We start from the raw sequence: 18,760 nt of genomic DNA on the forward strand, positions 1-18,760 counted from the left end.
CCTTCCAAATTATCTCCTCTCCGGTGTTTCTTTACGACAATAGGCCCTGCACCGGTATTCTTCCCGCGTGGAAAACGGATTCTTCGCAGAACGGTACCCGCGAGGAGTACGTCTTTATCGTTTCGCGTTATTACCGTTTCTCCGCGGACGATGCGTGATTGTGTTATTCTTGTGTGTCGAGAGGGTACAACGACTTGGAAAAAGCGACGCGAAAATCAACGGGGAAGTTTCCGAGTCGGTGGACAACTGTGTATTACTCTTTTGGAAAGAAAGTAATGGCTAACCGGGGAATGTTATTCTACGGGGAAAATTAATTCCGCGTGGAGAGAATGTTAGGACGAAAGGATTTTTATCGTTTCGTGTACCATCGGAATTCCCGGTTAGCGTACAGCGACGAGAGGTGAGCTGAAGAAATGTGTAAATTGGTAATATCTCGATCTGATGTGTCGACGATACATGTGTGCACAATAAGGAATATTCCTGTAATGTATACACGTGTGTACCTAATTGTGACAAATCGGTTACAGTAAAAGCAACCCTAACATCTGAAGTGAACCTTGTCATCCACTCGTAGAAAAAATACGACAGGAAAGAGTAACGCGTAAATCAGCTTGAGAATTTTCCACTCACCGATTAATCACGCGATTATAATTCCTTTGACATTATCGAAGGAGAATAATGTCAGGAAAAGTGACACTCCCGCGAAAAGAATGAAAGTTCACGGCTAGCTGTCGATAGTGGAGCATGATCGATGGACACCGCTGGTTCTTCGCAGGGGATTCAATTTCGGAAGAGAAATTTTTGGAAACGAGCAACAAGTGTCGAGATCTCAATCGTCTCCTCCACTGCTGAAAGTTTGGAACCGACTCACCAAGAAGAATATCACAATTGTCCGAAAAATACTGACGTAATTAATTTTTATTATCGTCGAGAGGATCTTGCTTCGTTTCGGTAAGGATACATACACAGGACAGGTGTGTACAGTTCGCGGAGGATTCAATCTCGGAAGGATAAATTTTTGGAAGCGAGCAACAAGTGTCGAGATCTCAATTGTACTTCCACACTGGCAGAAGTGTGGAACCACCGAGCAAGAAGAACGTTACAATTACCGGGCTGTCTGAAAAATATTAATACAAAATTATCTCGCCCACCATTCGGAGCACCTTGCATTCGACCTCGAGTCAACGGAATAAAATATTTCGCGCGTACGTATCCCCGGGGTAAAAGCAACGAAAAAGAACCTACTCGCTCTTGCGAGTGTACCAGTCCCACTTTGAATAGGTATTTCGACGTATAAACGTTTTAACGAAGCTCGTACAAACGTACTAATAACATAGGTACTCTCCGTTCGACCGTTACAAAAGAAATACTCCTTTCGGGCTCTCTCGCGTGGAAAGTCCGTAGCTCGTTACAGGGGGTCAATATTTACCGCTTCGGAGTCTTTTGAAACGCGATTAACGAACTTCTGATCCCCGGTACGGGATTCGATGAACGCAACATCTGGGACCGGTGTATCCGGCGACTCGTTGCGTTCGTCGTAAAATACACCGAAAGGATTTTATTAGGAAGGCTGGTGCCCGTCTAAGTTGGTTAGAATAACAGCGGATTCCACGAGGCGGGCGTGGAACGACGGAAATAAAAGCAACTCGCTAATGGGTTGAATGCACCCGGAATGAACGTTAATGGAATAAACATTTTCCAAAAAGCGTGTCGAGCAGCGCGGTACCGTGCCGCGGCGCACCGTCCCGGGAACGCTTCTCTACTTCTAGGAATAATATTTACGTAACCGGTCCGCTCGGGTCCGCGCGCGACCGAGACTGCTGCTTAAGGTAGGAAAATAACGCCCGTGCTGGAAACGTCTCGGGCAGTCGTCTCTCGGATTACGCGGCGATTCACCGAGACACCCACGCGATTCGAGGCAAATCAAACGGTCGAGAAATCGCTACGGGGAAGCCGACTTTCTCGAGGATAACGTTCGCGCTCGGAATCGCGACGGGACGTTCGACGATCCACCGTTGTTACACTTCCTCGTTCCATCGGCCGCACAGCTGCGGATACCGGACGAAATCAACTGGTCGTTCAGGGTCACCGAGGAGTTATCCCCACTCCCGCGCAGTGTCTCGCAGCGCCGTTACCTCGTTCTACGCGCGAACCTCCCATCGTCCTTGGGGGGAAAAATGGAAGCGAGAGGAGTGGTCGTGAGCGATCGCTGGAATCCGGTCAAGACTCGTACGGGTCTGCAGCGCGTAATTGACGTTAACGCGTTCGTCGGCGCGCGTCACGTGCGCGACGAGCCGATCCTCGCGGGAGAACTACGCGCGACAACGATCATTTTCTACTTTACGACCGTGCGAGCGAAACGGTGTTCCATCGCGTCCGACTTCTATCCAGGATAGTCGAGTAATAACACCGAACGAGAGATTCGCGATTAAACGAACGTGTTTAGGTTAAGTACACAAGCGTGATCGATCGGTGGAACGAATTGTAAGCGGAATATTTAAGCGACGATTTTATCGTTTTTCTTCGTACGTATTGGAGCGGTGGAAAATGATTTTTGATAGGAATTCGAGGTAGTAGTTCAAAACTATTCTATGTACGCGATTGGCAAACAATTTTTCGTTCTTGCGAAAAATGAAGCAACGAAACAAGCTTTCTCGAAGGACGTGTTACGGACTATTAGGTTACGTTTTCGAAGTTGGAATTACGTCATTATATACATAAATTGTATCGTCATTTCCTTATTCAATTGTATACCCAAAATTCGACTCGAGTATTCGCAAGACATGTCATCTACACCTCTAGATACGTATTTACGTTTAACTGCCAGTTGTTCGAAGCAAACGAATAGAATCCTCAAATTTTCCAACCCCCTCCGAGCAAACTTTTGCCCCTATCGGCCAATCGAGGAACAGCCGCAATTTCAAATTCTCTGTGAAAATAACTCCCGATCGTGACGTTATCGATCGTAACAGGTCAGCCAGTCGGGACGATTCACGGTCGAACGTAAGACTGGTCGTCCAACACATCGAATCGAGACCGCGACTGTAGCGAGCCAGGATCGAATCGAGCAGCTTTTCTTTCCATCCCACACCCGTATCCTCCGTCCTTTGCCTTGACACCGTTCTCCTTACGGCAATCAATACCCTATCACTTGGCCGGGTATACATAGGAGAAGCTAAGCGTCTCCTGAACGACGCTTTCTACTTCGTGAGCGAGGAACCGTGAGCTAAGCGCCACGGTCGCGTGTTTTTCCCCAGCGGGGGCAAACAAAAAGCCGCCGTGACTCGAAAGAGAAATTTCTCCGACTCTTTGCGTTCACCGATTCCCTCGTTCCGTTGAATAGACCACGTCCGAAATTCTCGAGACGCTCACCACCGTGTCTGGGGTTACGCGCTATACGTTTCCGCGCGCCACTCGAGCAGGCGACGCGACGCTTCCTAGAGGAAACGGTACGGGTGGAACGTGGACGAAAACGGGAGGTTCGACGCACGACGGGGGATATTTTACTACCGGCGACGAAACAATAAGGGCGTCCGTGGGCAAGTTCCGCTCGTGTACTTTCGAATGCCACCGCCCGCGGGAACTTCGCGTATAACCATCGCAGTAATGGCAGTTTTATTGGGGATTTATTCGGGGAAATACGCGCGCGCAATGACGCGCGACCCGTAAACAAGGATCAAAACCCCTACCTCCGCGAGGACCTCCCCGCACGACGATCCTGGAACTCCGAAGAAGCTTTACGCGTTCCGTCGTTTTATATTCCTACCTAATTATCATCCGTAGACTTTCCTGGGGTAGTTTCGCGGTCCCAGTGAAAACGACGCGTCTTGTTTCCGGGGATGCGAATCCTCCCCGTCCCGTGACCGAACTTCCGCGAATCGATAAGATCGTGGACTCGCGAACCGTGAACAACGGTTCGGAGTCGGGGATAGTCGCGATGAAAGAAACGCTGACGAATGTACAACGAGTTGTTTTTCTTGGGAATAACTCGAGTGGCGGCAGTTCGAACGAAACCGAGAACAAAGTATCGTCGACTCGGTCGAAGGTTGCGCACTTACGGAACTATTCGATAAACTTTGCGGATATATTGTTTTGTTTTTTCGCGGCACCGGTATTGGGCGTCTTTTCAAGAGGAAGGGGTAGTTTAGGGGTACTTTAGGGGTCCTGGTAACGCACGATTGAAACTTTTGCTTTATGGCCGCGATTCTTAACAATTAGCGATCTTCGTCTGGAAAATAGACTTCTGTTCGAAACGGGTAAAGTAGGTATTTAAAAGTATTGAAAGTGAGTGAATATTAAAGTATTAAAAGTATATTCCAGTAGGAAATATAGTATATTCCAAGTATTTTCCAGTAGGGAATATATAATAGTATATTCCAAGCATATTCCAGTAAGGAATATACTTTTCGGTATGTTTCTACACACATACTGCTGTTGACGGACATACTGCTCACAGATTAACTTCTAGCTGACAATTTGTCATTCGATGCCACCTGAAACGAAACGATGGTTAACACACGTTCGATAATGAAACAAAAATCACCACGCGGATCGCTGAGAAATAAAATAAGTTACGAGTTATCCGGTACCTAGCGCCAAAGACGTCGAGAATCGTTTCTCTCGTAAACACCGTTTCGAGATACTCAGGGATTCCCGTGGAATTTACAAGAACGATTTAAATTTCGTTGGAAAGCTTTCTATCGCGACCGGCCGCAGACAAGAAAGAATAGGATCGAAAATTTCAATAAAGGGTGTAGAACGATATTCCTGCGCGAAGCCCAGTGTATCTTCGAACAGCCGAAAGTTTCCGAGACGCTTTCTTTTATTCATACGACACTCTTTCCAGTCCGTGTATCCTACACATTCGTCAGGAAGATCGATCGATCGTGGACCAGGAACGGGACGGCTCGTTTTGTCTCTTTGCTGCTGGGAGATATCATCTTCCACGAGGGGTAGGGGGAGAAAGGGACGGATATTAATATACCGGAATATGTAATGAATGATAGAGCGAAACGATACCCGATATGGTCTATCCGCGTCGCGTGTGTTAAACGTGTTAGCGATACGCGGTGTTAACGAGCAACGTGATCGTAAGGGCTCGTTAGAAGCGTATCAATCGGAGATAATTGTTAATGAGCCGCGAGTTCGACTCAGGAATCGTTATCGACCGTTCACGACGCTCCGCAATTATAACCACGGTTGTAACGGTAAAACTCGCGATGGGAACCGCCGCGCGGCCCACGATCCTTCTTTTAATTGCTTATAACTTTTACGTCGCGCGACTCTTCGCCTCTTGCAAATAAATTAGTTCGCGAAACCGTCCGCCCGCCCGCCGGGCGCGGTCGAAACTTTCGGCACGAATCAACCGGCCCGAACTCGATCTCCCGTTCTCACCTCGGTTATAGGAAACGAACCGGGTGCCTCGAAACTCCTTTCCTCGTTCTCGGCTACCCGGTCGAAGCCTGTCACGGGATGGATCGGTCCATTCGGGCCCTCGAGTTCCCGCAAATAAGACGATCGAACGATCGTGCTCTTGTCGCGGGAAGAGCGACGCGATGAACCAAAGAGTTGGAACTCCTATCGGTGTTTCCTTCTCCGTTGTTTAACAGTTTGCATACAGGGTGTTCCGTTTCGAACACGCGATTATCCGTTTCGCGATCTAGTGATTGTTTGCAAAAACAATCGCACTGGTTCGAGAGTAGGGTACCTTTCGAACGGAATGACTGCGCGTAATTAATTATTGGTCGTAGAGTGCTCGTTTTATTCGCGATCAGGTTTTTATACAGGTGGTCGAATGGAGAAAGTACTTCCAGGAGGTGCATTGATAAGGCTCGCTCTCATATAATGGATTTGGTTATGTGTACCAATAGTTACGACCCAAAGATCAACGTTACAGGCTTTCGTGACAGATCTGACGGTTGTACCAATCGGTAAGGCTTATCAGATTCTACAGTAGACGCTATTAATCGCTCGAATCGTATGTTCGATCTAACGATGCACTAATAAAATATCGAGTAATTGGAGCCTGTTCGACGAACGATTATAGCGATTTATAGCGTCACGTATTAGGCAGGATCTATCGGATAAGCCTTACTTATCGAGTTCGACGAACCAGATCCGGGAGGAATCCTAGCAATATTGCTCTTCTTAGATAAAATATTACTTGACACGTGGAACAGAGTTCATTTTCGATTTATTGGGCTTCTCTAAAATGATTGGAGGAGTGTGTTTCTATTCACCGCGACGTGATTGTTTTTCGCAAAATTACAGAGGTTCAAATATCGATCATTTTTCGAACCAAAGTTTGGTGTTCTTTTAACGTTACTGAAAAGTATATTAAGAAACGTTTAAGAAAAATTTCTCCACCCGTGTATCGCATATTGACAATCGGAAGGTGTCGATTTCAAACATTAACCAGAGCATTAGTACACTTTTATAGTCCATCCAAAGATACGAAATATCAATGTTTATTTTCTTCATCTTTGAGCAATTTGAGAGAACTCACACTGCACGATCTCTTTCGAGTAACTTGGCTCAATTCGAATTGTTCGATTTCCCTCAAGTTACTCCATTTATTCAAACTTTTAACTCAACGTTATTCGGTTAGTGGTGGTAATGATTATAATAGTAGTCCATACAACGATTCAGAATAAATATTCAATAAAAAGAATCACTCTTTCCAACTTACTTCATTAATCCCATTATTGTCCTATATGTATTACTATATTTTTCTAAGAAGTGACAGTTCGAAGGAATAATTTCCTCATTATGTATACCATTGATCGCGCAAGTAGTTTAACTCTAAATGGATAAATTTAAATTACGAAAAAGAAAATACAGAAATAAAGTTCAGAAAAAATATCCTACGCAAGCATTGCATCCGAGTATTGTGAATCACTGACCTGATCGCGTGCACTCGTTGCACTCGTTGCACTCGTTGCATTCGGTCTACCATCTCACAGTAACGATTTTTCGTCCGAGGATCCGTACGGCAGATATTTCAAGCCGAGACGTTTCGTATGAACGCGAGACGGAGACCGGCCTCGATTAAATTTTCGCGAGAGAATTTCCTTTCTGGGGGGGAGGGGGGCGAGAGGCACGGGAAAAGCCGTTGGTGAACCCCGTGGAGCAAGTGGGGCCGGTCGAGTGGGCGGAGGTGGAGCTGCGGTGGAAAAGTAGCGCGCACAAAGACACACAGGAATGCCGGAATAAATGAGAAAGCGGAGAGAGGGAAAAGGAGCGAGATGGAATACTCTAGACGAAGTCTATCGTTATGCCGCGGCGTCCGCAATCAATATTTCAGGGAAGGTGGACGAAGCGGGCAGGGTCGGCACAGTGGCGAAAGTCTTGAGCCCGGCATTTACAATGAAACGAAGAAAGGACCTTTCCCTCCTTGTTCGCGTTGTCCTCTTCGTCTTCGCCACCCCGGTGTTCTCCCACCACTGTTCTTACCTACCCTGTCCCTGTCCCGCGGAGTCCCTCCGCTCTCTCGCTCCCTTGCACTCTGGCCCTTGCGCCTGGTCGCTTGGCTTGACTCGCCCAACGTCGAAGTTCACTTTATACCGACGTTCAACAAAGCCTCCTAGCCCCTTCAGGGCTTTATTAAAAATTGAGGATGCAATTTACCTCGTGGGCCTCCTCCGACGGCGGCCAACGTGCTCTAAATAAGGGAGAGGATAGGCAAAGGTCTTGGCCCCCGCGTCACGCACGCCCCCGACATCGACTAACCCTTTCTAGAGAAAGATATCCGCGATCGTCGAACGCGTGGGGGTTCTGGATCGTAAGCGCGAAGTATGAACGCGAGACCACCCTGTTAGGTTCGCGAGGCGCGAAATCTCGCGTCATCCCCCACCTCGAGGTCGTACGACAATGTCGCGCGGGTGCGTCGTGGCCCGGTGCTCGAGCAACAGGTTATAAAATCGAAACTTTTCGAAACACGGTGGACCGGCTCCTCGACCACCCACGAAGAATACAATCTTTTAATTCGGTGAGTGGTGCTCCTCGAAGTTCAACGCGTCGTTCAATCGCGTTTCGCACCGAGATGTGATCGACCGGGTACAAGGAACTAACGAAACCGAAGAAAGTTCTCTCGCGTAGCGACTTGAAATTGAAAGCATTCTCTTCGCGGTGTTGTGAGGGTGTTTCTTCGATAAATTTTACAAAATACTATAAATCGTAAACACGAATGTTCACCAGGGTAACAAAGTAACAACGAAGAATTTTACTCGAAATTTCCTATAAAAAGAACTGTGTCTTTTCGATATAGACACATCTAGTTCGATTCGTCTCGAGAAACACTCCGCTCCAAAGTTTCAACTTACGCTCAAGCTCAAGGAATCATCCCCTATCGAACGTTTCACGAGTCACGGTGCTATAAATGACCGAAAGTGTTTATTCAGGAAAATTGCCCCGTTGGTTTCGCAAAAGAGGACGTATTCGACGATAGATCCCAGGATCCAGCGGAGCTCGTTCCGTGAATAAGGGGGTTGGATCGTTCCGCAAGCTGTTACGAGCCGTCGAATAGACGATCGGTGGTCCTGGATGGCTTCGAGGCAGACAAGTTCTAACGGAGGAACCTTCACGGGCGTTGCGGACTTGTCATAAATTAGAATCGCCGCGGGGAATTCCCATGCAGATGAAGAACGGGGTGGTTGGGGGTTGGTCGAAGCCAACGAAGCTGAAACAAGGACGTCGGAGGCGAAGATCGCGTCGCGGGATTCGTGCATCGTTTCAGCGATCGAGAACACACTCGTCGCGAACTTGCGCGTTCACGGAGACGATTAAAGTTCGAGGATGTTGATTGGTCCGAAACCCGCGGAAACCGAGACGCGTGGAAACCGCACGATTCGCTTTTCAGGCCGCGTCTACCCTCCGTTGAGAACCAAGCGCGAGATGTTATGAAAAGCCTTTAATTACGCGGCCGTATTTAACGAGCCGAAACAGTGGGAGGGATTTCGGTAAAGGTCGCCCAGCTCGAGGGGAAACACACATACGCTCTCCGCGCACCTTCGTAACGCGATGCGAAGAAAATTTGTTCAACAGCGGACAGAGAATAATCGTGGAACACGGGTGGTTGGACAGGTCGGTTAAGGTTTTGGTAATCGCGTGGCGGTCGAATGTGAAGAAGCAAAAGAAAGTTTTATCGCGAGATCCGGGACAGTGGAAACGCAAAGGTCTCAATGTTACCGGGATTTAGGACCACTTGCTTGTAATTACCTGGGGAATTGTATCGAGAATTTTTAATGGACGAAACGAACGGTTTACGGGTTGACTGCTGCACAGAGTAACTCAATTTCTTTTATTACCAGTGGAGGAATGAAAGTTTCTTCTTTTTTTTTTACTATGCAGGATTTGATTTCGAGGGACCTTCCAGGTGATATTTCATTTTCGAACGGTCTTCTTTTTTTGGAAGTTATTGAGGTCATTTTTTATTCTTTCGTACTTAAGTGAATAATTTTTTTACCTACTAGCAGGTATCGTGTTCTTTTGCGTGTAAAAATTGTAGAATTACAGGTGAAAAAGCCGAAGATGACCTTCAGAACTTACGTAAAAAGAGGTATACAAGAAATTAGGTATCACCAATGTGAACAAAAAGTTTTGAATCATTAACTAGAACAGTTGCGAAAGGAATTAACCCGAACAAATTAGAAGATTCACTTTGCATATAATTGACTCGTGTTTCGATGTTGGATAACCTCAAGTTCTTTTTCATCCCTGTATTACTCTCGACTATATTTACTTCTTTATTTTTCAATCAACGAGGGTAAATTTTGCGAATCGTTTCGCGATAAAAGTCGAAGCTAATCCGAGATGTGCGAGATCGATTCTTGTTTTTTCGTCGAACCTAATAATAAGAAACGAAATCGTTTTTTCTCGATTTATTTTTGGACCGAGGGCTCGCGAATTGCGGGACACTCGGTACGATTCGAATTAAAATAACTACGGGAGAGCGAGCTTGACTCGTGGCTCGCGAAGAAACGAAAATGTTTCTCATTGTGATCGTTTTACGGAGGCCAGGGCTCCGAGGCCGAGGTAGCTTGGCCGTATTTTTTTCTTTATACCGTAGTTTTCGTGTCGATTGCGATTTTGTTCGGGGAACGCAAAAACCGTCTGCGCGGCTCGACCCCAACCTGTTACATTTTCAGAAACACTCGCAGGAGAACCGACCGGGGCCGAGTATAAAAGTTGCATTCTGCAATATACTTTTGTATGCAGTGCATTCGGCTTAATGTCCACGGCTGAAAATGAAACTCTCACGAATGGTAGTTTCATGCCGGTGAAACGACGGCAATCTTTTCTGTTTTTACACGCGCGGCCAAATAACCCGTCTCGGATACATTTTTAATGCGCGATCCCTTAATGGAGACGATACCGTTCCCGGTATAATGCGTAGGTATTCCTAAAGCCTTCCCAATCTCTTGAGAATTCATTTTTCACGAGCCAGAGATTTAGCGGAACTTTGTTCGAAACAATTTTCGTTCTCCACCGACTCGATCCCGATCAATTATTTCGTTTCCTCCTTCGAAACGAGCCGAAACTTTCAGAGTAACCGCGTTAGGAAATTTAAATCGGTTCAACTCGATACGCAATATTTTTACAGGTAGAATATTAATTGTACTGTACGATCGCGAGGTAACGGAGAGTTTTTTCATCGTTGAAATTTTCTCCATCGCGAGGCGCGTTATTTATATTTTATAAATAGCAAACTTACCGCACTTACTGCAACTCCCTTCTATGTATTACCTTCTCGAAGCAAAAATTTACAATTCGTGACGTTGTTCGACAATATGAAATAAAAGAACAAATATTTTCTTCGCGAAGATAGAACAAAATCAATAGTCTCTTGTACAGTATAATTTCTTCAATTTTCCAGTTTTTCTAATTCATTTTAACACTGATGATTAAGACGACCAGATATCGTATCAAACACAAGTAAAAGATTCCTTTTCGTATCTACTATTGCATCGATTATTTACAATCGAAAAAATCCCTACAACTTACCAGAACACGAACAAACCTACTTACAAAATCCAAAAATGATCCATCGATTAGATCCCTCGAACAAAAATCTCGAAACACGAGATTAAACCACTTTATAAACCCCCGCACTCGCAACGATCTCTCGAGCGGTATCTTCGTTTATACAAAACCAAAAAAAAATTGATTTCTTATTCCCGAATGTTACCCAGCCGGTAATTTGGAACCCGAGTCAATCGACAATCAACGCTTCGCGAATCATCGACGACGAGAGTCCACGAACTCGTCGGGGTACGAGTTTCGTGTTCGTCGTGGTGCTGGAGTCAGCCACCGCGATATTTTTTACACGGGAAACGGTCGGGTCGCATAAACGTCGGCCCATCTGTTAGTAATTTGTAAGACGAGTTGGGTAATTAAAAGTTTGATGCGAGCATTAAACTCGTCGGGTTGTAAAACGAGGGGACGCCGTAGCGGCCGAAGGGGGCCCTAGTGCTTTCGCTACACACGGGCCGAGAAAAAGCGACGAGGAAACGTTGAAAACGCGGCCGGGAGGTAGGTGTACACCCTCGATGCGTGCATCGTTCGCAGGAGGCACGGTGCAACGCCCATAAAACGCTTCGGAGTGCATAATTTTTTAAATATCTTTATTACGGGCGAACGTCCCCGCGCGTAGACGGGGCCTCGGAGTACTGGGCCCGTTGGTAATCGACCGAGCGAAATCTCGTCGGTGAGACGCGATAAAATGCAACGTTTGTGAAACTTTTAACGACGAGAGAGTCCCCTCCTCACTCCTCGTTCTTCCCTTACCGGTGAACGCGCGTCACACGGTACACGCTCTCGAGCAGCACCGTGAAATCTTCCCGACACGCGAATCGTACGCGCGTGCGCGCTCACGTGGGCCCTTTTATCGTTTATCATACGATGAAGAAGAGTGGTGGGGGAGCCACGCGGTTGTTTCGTTCGTTATCGCGGGCCCGACAACCGCGCGATCGACGATAATCGTTCCGTTGTAATGTCCGTTCACGAAACCGTTTCCTCGGCCACGTTGAAATCTTTTAAACGATCCAACGGGGGAGGGGAGGGGCCTCATCCACGAGGGTGAGAGTCGCGCCACACTTTAATCCGAGTTTGCGATTCAATTTCGTAAAGTTTCCGCGATTACCGTCCGCCCCGCTTAATTACTCCGGAGAGGACGACGCTGAGAGGGGGGATCGTGGCACCCCTCTACCGCTCGCGATCGAGCGGATCTACCCGTTGCGGTTTCCCGGATTGCATGCCCGGAAATTGACGGTAAGATATCGGGAAAATTCAATGAAAGCCGGTTAATTACACCCCCGATCCTCAGGTTCGATGTCCACGCGCCCCACGTGGCTCTGCTCGACGACTTCTGTCCCCGATCCACGCTCTCTCGAATCTCGTGGACCGTCGTTTTCTCTCTGTTCATCGACTGCTCGCGGCAGAATGCACACTGGGAATAAATATACGAGAGTGTGTAACCCTCCCTCTCCCTTCTCTGTGTGCACGCTCGCGTACGCACGCACCCACGAGCGATTGATTTCGACTATCGGGGAAACGTCAATCTCGCGTACACGCAGCGAAGCGTGGACCGCGGTATCGTTTATAAAGTTACTGCTTAGACACGTGGAAAATAACGTTTACGTTTCCTACGCTCGCTTCCCGGCCGGATATCACGATGAAATATGACAGTAGACGGAAATTATGGTACCGCATCCTCCCACCGGTGTTGTTTTCGGACGTATCGACCCGCTCGGCGATACACCGGTCGCTTAATTTTTCGAAGAAGTGTATCGCACCGAGTGATAAGGCGCTATGAGCGATCACGCGGAATTTGAATTTTTGATCTACGACGCGAGAAATTTTCGAGTTCGCGCGCTCGAGATTGGGGTGGAGGAGAGAGACCTCGGCTGGAACTAATTCGCGCTGGATGGAGAAAATTTAGTGCCTCGGTATCGGAAAATTTCGTTCCGCGTCTTGTGTATCGCTGGTATCTTTATAGGAGGAACGGAAACTCGCGTGTACCCGTTTTGTGTAAAATGTGGAGAAACGAGTGTTCCGATATACGAAATTTTCCAGGAAGAGTCTCGTCTCCTTATTGATATTAATTACCCGAGATCCTAGTGCAGCCCGTATACGACTTAGGGGCGCTTGAGGGTCCATAAATCTTGGAAGCTAATTTTTTTATTACGCGTCAATTTCGTCCGGTTTCTCTATCGATAACTTTAATATTTTATTCTCTTGCTACTCCAAAGGGGACGTAATCACGTTTTACGTTCAAACGCGCCAAAATCTTGTCTACCGGTTGATACTAAATAACAGAGGTAACGCTCCAAGTATTTTTTCAACCACAAATCAATTTCTTCCCATTCCCTGTTCCCGGTTCTAATATTTTACCAACTTCGCTACGCGAGAAGGGAGATGTAATAAAATCGTGCTCGAACTTTGAGCACGATGAAACACCGCGGCGAAAGTTCCTTCTACAGGTTGATTTCAATACTCGTCTGATAAACCAACCCCCGAAGAAACGGGGAGGCCGGTAACCGATCGCTGCAAGCTCCATAAAGCACGGAAGCGTAAAATGCGGTCTTTTAACCGGGTGTCGGGCTCGGAGGTAGTTATTAGTCCTTAATCCAGCTGTTACCATCGTACGCACCGAGTTCCATTCCCGTTCATCGAAACGTTACGGGCTGCCCACGGGACACCGTAGCGATTGAACCGTTAAATTCGCGTATAACGTAGCAGACGCGCGACTCCGAGTTTCACGAGGCCTGTGATATCGACGCGCGTACGCGTAACCGGCCGAATTGTTATTGCACCTGCGTGCACTGTCCCTTCGCGAACGAACAATTTTTTCCTCGGTAGGCGTTCCAGTGAACGCGAGACTCGAGCGAGAAATTTTCGAGCGACGGCTCGTAAATTACGCGGACCGCGAACGAGAAAATCTTCACGGTGCACCGTCGCGGCGTTTCTTTTTTTTTTTATTTTTTACGCGCGTGTAAACGCGAAATTCATGCACGCGTTCGGAGCGGTAATACGAGAAATACAGACCACTCCCGAGGAAACGTGTACGCGTGCGAACACGGAGGAGGACGATAAATTTCCACGAATAATTCGCCCTACGTATTCCCGGGGAGAAGGGTGCAAGAATTTGTTGGCGAAATATTATTGCGTCCGGTCGCTGGTTAACCGACGGTGAGCAATTCAAAGTATCTCGAGTATATCGAGAAGACACGAACCGCCCACGTCAGAGTCCACATCGAGACGTCCAGACGTCGTTACAACGTCTCTGGACACCGTGAGACACGAACCGAAACATTTAGTATTCTTCGAGGGAGCTGAAACTAACGTCGCGATGATTCTATGGGGATGTAAATAAATTTTGTCCAGTTGACGCGGAGATCTAGAAAATTGTCAGAGTTTGATTGCACAGGTACCGATTCGCGCCAAATCTCGTCGATACATGGATATACGCCAAACTTCGTCAAACACGGTAGATTTACTCATCGAATCGACAAATTTGTTAGGTTCGTCGTTGTTTTTCACGCATTGGATAACTCCGAATATCATCCCCTCGCCAGGTCCGAGACAACCCCGGAAGTTTCGATAGAATCGAGCGAGATTGAAAGACGTTCGATCAGGTTTGACGAGTCGAATTCCCCGATAAATTCCGCTCGCGTATACGACGATAATCTCTCCGCGTAAAATCCAACGATCGGTAACCTCTGTCGTTGCTTACATCCAACGCTGCTCTTTGAAATCCTGTTACGTTCAAACGTAACATCGATCGGATACAGAAACCGTGATTCTACCGCTTCGTTCGCGCGATTCGAAGCGTATCGCAAAATTCTCCCGTACGATCCGAAACGACCACGACTCGATTCAATTTACCGCCAAAGTCTACGATGCTCGATTCAACAACTCCGACTAATTGTAGTTCCCCCTGGTATCTTAAGGTCCGATTCGTATGCAAAACTTGGAAGCCTTCGGACGATCCCTCTGCTCGGTCGAGCGGGTCCCTTAAGCCCGAAACGATCCACCCTCGAGCACTAAACTCGTCGAAATAAAGAGATCGGATTCTCGTAAATTAAATCGGTGATGAACACGACGCGAACACGTATCGTCCAGGAGGATCTCGTAACGCTGTCGCGACGCGTATTCGTTCTTCTGCCCTCGCGTTCGGTGCTCGTTGTCAGCCGCCTTTATCCTTCTTAATGTTTAGACGCCGGTATTCTAACGACGTCGTTAAAACACACCGACGCGAGCGAGCGAACGAACGAACGAACGATACCGGGGTCCGGCCGCGTGGCGGGTGGGTTTTGAAACAATCGTTTCCCGTGTCCCTCGTCGCGGTAGTCGACGGGGTGCTTTGTTTCGTCAACCAGAGCCAATTTGTTCGTTTGTCAGTCGCGGAAGGATCTCTCGCGGAGACTGGGCGGGTAACGCAGCGACGTGTCGCCGGCGGAGCGATGAGGGAGAACGCGCCGAAAGAGATGGAAACGCAGATGGAATATAAAGCGAAGAACCGAGCCAGATAGAGAAAGACAGTTAGAGAGAGAGAGGTAGAGAGATCGGTACGGGGGTCTAACGGAGTCAAAGAGACCAAGAAAGACGTCGTCGGCCCCGTGGCCCCGGAGAGCGAGAGACGGGGCCATGGTGGGGGACCAGAGGCGCTTAGTTGTCGAAGTACAAATTAGATTATACGTCGGTGGCGCTACGGGGGTGCCCCGTCCCGTTTGTTCGTAGAAAAGTTACAACCCCGTCTCGCTTCTGACGTAGCTCCTCCCGTGCGGTTGTCCCTTTTACGATGGCACCAGCCGCGAAGACCCTTCTGGTCGGTCTCTCGAGTCCCTTTTCGAGGGAACCCGGTCTCTCGGTGGGCCACGGATCCCGCAGGAAAAAAATATTCCAATATTTACTTAAAGGCCGCCTGGAAATGGGAATTCCTTCAATTGGATTATGGAAATTGGCCACCGGGGGGAGGGAGGATCCGAATGATTTGTTATCGGCTTGAACGATGTTTGTACACTCGTATGGTAAGAGAATCGGGTGGATCGTTTCGGTCGATCGTTATCTCGTACGAAAGAATAATAATAAAAAGAAGAAGAAAAAAAAAAAGAAACCGAATGGAAACGGTGTATATACGCTAAGAAGGTATTGGCTCGGCGGGGTTTACCGTCCGCTTTTCGAAGTTCCTAACAAACTTCGTACCTGAAATTCGATCTCATTAACGTCGAGCAGCTGAGTTGCCACGGAGTTGGTCCACGACGCGGTAGTTATAGCGGGGCGAAGTTGACTTTAGGATGGATACGGTTAAAGGAGCAGAGGCGGGAAGGATCGACTTAGAGAAGGTTGCCTTCCGAGGCACGAAATCCTATTACGTATTAATATCAGTCTTACGATGGTATTTTGCGCCGTCTTCGTTCTTCCATTTCGGGAACGTTTCGTCGTCGATCGTTGAATCTTTGATGGGATCGAACGCCAATGGTAATAAACGACGGTCGAGTATTTTAGCCAGCGTTGGTCCGCGAACGGATTCGTCGCGATAGTTTTCGGAATCACGACGAGACTTTGGATTCTCAATTCTTATCGATTGCACCGCGAGGGTAGAAAAAGTTCCATCGACGGACAGCTGACACCTTTACTAACGAAACAACGAAGACGTTATCAATAGACGGCTGACGTCTTTACCAACGAAATAACGAAGTCGTTATTAATAGGTGGCTGAGACCTTTGAGTGTGAGTTACATACCGTAACGTAGTTAATTTTTAAATTTCCATGATTGGAAAAAAAGGAAACATTCGAAATTAATTTTCATAAATTTAACCACACCTTCATGGTTTATTAACCATAGTAAAATTAACCGTTCGATCACCTATAGCTAATTTTTTTTCAATATCTCTATTCTTAAACTTGATAAAGCTGTAATAATGTACACAGGAATCTTTCTGTCGAAATATATATTAAATAATAATTCAGAAGAAGTTAAATACCGATTCGCAATACTTAGTACCTAACGCGATGGACGTCACGATTAATTTCTATGTTCGAGCACTTTCGAATCGTTTGAACGATAGTAATCGGTGCGTTTCGGTTGAACTTAGAGGGGCAAGAATTTGCTAATTCCGTGTGCAAAAGGTCCAAAAAGCGCACGAGCGAATTGCTCGCGATGTCGCTACTTGATGTACTCCACTTGACGGCGACGATGTCTGGTGCGTAGACCCCATTAAATTGACCGAGTAACGTTACGAAAGCTTGTCAGGGCATCGAGCCAGCTCATTTCCTATACTCGGGCTATTAACCCAGAGACATTTACTCAGACTATAACTTTAAACGGATGGCACGAAAGTTCACGGGGGTCGCGAACGACGCGCCTATTATTTTCCGCGGGAAATACTTCTGCAGCCCCAAACCGAGACAAGATCTTATGGGAGAGACATCGCCCCTTGGTAAAACGAGCAAACCGTTTAGAAACGTTCGAAAATAGAAACGTGGAAATTCGGGTCTCGGTCAGGTCGTTCTTGGCGCCGTGATCTCGGTAATTTCACTTTGGCAATACCATCCTTAAAGATTGCTATTCTAACGCAATGAGAAAGTTTTCGATCGTTGGCCTCTGTAGCGTGCAATTTACTATGAAACATAATTTATTAACCAAAGCGTGCAATTTATATTTTCCAAGAAACTACAGTTTACGTTACATTTCGATTCTGTTTCGAAATAATTTCTTATTTAAATTTACTTAAATAAGAAGCTGTATAAAAGGGAAAATAATAGAAGCTGTAGTGTGCAATTTATATATCTCAAGGAACTGCATTTTACGTTACGTTTCGATGCTGTCGAAATGGTCTCCAATTTAAATCCATTCCAAAAATAATACAAGGCGCGTTTAGAAAGTAACGAGACCGGTTTTGTAAAAATATTTACATTTCGTTTAACGAAAACTTTAGATTATTTTAGAAATAGTTCCTTTGGGAAGCTACACACCGGCGAAGGTATTCTTTTCATTCTTGGTAACGGTCTTTTAACGAGTCTACCGAAACTATTTTCTGTTGGCTGGTTACAACTTTCCGGATGTTGTTCACGGTTCCAGAATGACGTTGCTCGAGGTCGTTTTTTCACTTTTGGGGAAAGAAACATGTGGCCTCGAATCGGGCAAGTACGAAGGCTGCGGAACCGCAGGAGTATTCTTTTTGGCGAAAAACTTGTTTACAGACAGTGCAGCGCAAGAGGTGCATCGTCGTGATGCAACATCGAAAAATGAATAATCGCGGACACCGGCGACTCTTTGTCCGGATCTTCTCAAGGACCTCGCGATAATAAATTCGATTCAACGTGTCCTTGTCGCGCAAATCCCTCACCCGCGATACTTTATTATCGAGAAAGCAAATCGGTATTGATTTTAACGACACCGCTCGATACGTTGCTGTTCCATTTCAGTCACTGTGACATACGCTTACAAAACTGGCTGACAAACTGCTCGTGTTATTTCGATCGAGTTGAGACCGATAAGCAAAAAAAAGAAAAAAGTATGTACAACCTCTTAAACGACAAAGTTTGCACAACATTGCCGAATACCAAGAACAGAGATCAGTCTCGTTACTTAGTAGTTCTAAAATATATGTTATACAAATATATAAATTAATTTTCATAAATTTAACTACACCTTCATGGTTTGATAAACCATCGTAAAGTTAACCATTCGATCTCTATTCGTATAAATATACCTTTATACTAAACTCGATAAAGCTGTAATAATGTACCCAGAAA

The sequence above is a fragment of the Ptiloglossa arizonensis genome, chromosome 6, assembly GCF_051014685.1.
Source record: "Ptiloglossa arizonensis isolate GNS036 chromosome 6, iyPtiAriz1_principal, whole genome shotgun sequence".
NCBI lineage: Eukaryota > Metazoa > Arthropoda > Insecta > Hymenoptera > Colletidae > Ptiloglossa > Ptiloglossa arizonensis.